Raw genomic sequence first — 761 nt, forward strand, 5'->3', positions numbered from 1 at the left:
AGTAACCCAACCGCTGGGTCAAAACAACCCAATTGCTGGGTTTGTCCCTATTTTACCCAGCACTGGGTTGCATTTAACCCAGCATTTTTTAGAGTGCAGTATTGAAAAGTCAATTTTTAATTTTACGCAAAATGAGATATCCGCCGTATTCTGTCATGTTTTCTCCCTATCTTTCCAAACCGTGACAAACGCCAGTCTCCCTTCTCTGCAAAATGCGATATATCCGCTCAACCGAATCGCCTTGGACTATGAATGCGATATTGCGTAGCTTGTCAGTGATCTATGGCTCTGTGTATTAAATGCCGCTCCATCTGAAAGCACATGATGGAGATTTACTATTAATCTTCTTGATTTATTGCATGATGCAGTAAAAATGTACTATTATAGCAAGACTGAAGGGTGTTGTATTTATGGTTTTCTCATTTATAGCTCATGACTTTTTCTTACGATGTTTCTTACCAGAATCTACTCTATACCTTACCCATGATTCTCCGCAAAAGTTCATAAAAGCACAACCATGACTTGATGAGATATTAATATTGAAAATTTTAATTCCAATATTACCTGTGAACCTTAATGTAATGAGCCATTTATTAATGAGCTATAAATGTTAATAACCTGCAAAAGTGAACCTTAATTTAAAGTGAACATCTGTGAACCATTTATTAATGAGTTACAAATGTTGTAAAGTGATGAACCATTTATTAATGAGTTATAAACGTTAGTAACCTGTGAAAGCGAACCTTAATGTAAAATGTAAA

The 761-nt window shown here is 35.2% G+C and overlaps 1 pseudogene; it reads left to right on the top strand.

The window, feature by feature from the left end:
• LOC107698174 (NACHT, LRR and PYD domains-containing protein 3-like) overlaps positions 1 to 761 on the top strand; it is a 17,319-nt pseudogene that overhangs the window by 764 nt on the left and 15,794 nt on the right.

This window comes from Sinocyclocheilus anshuiensis, unplaced genomic scaffold (assembly GCF_001515605.1).
Source record: "Sinocyclocheilus anshuiensis isolate Anshui unplaced genomic scaffold, SAMN03320099.WGS_v1.1 scaffold3443, whole genome shotgun sequence".
Taxonomy (NCBI): Eukaryota; Metazoa; Chordata; class Actinopteri; order Cypriniformes; family Cyprinidae; genus Sinocyclocheilus; species Sinocyclocheilus anshuiensis.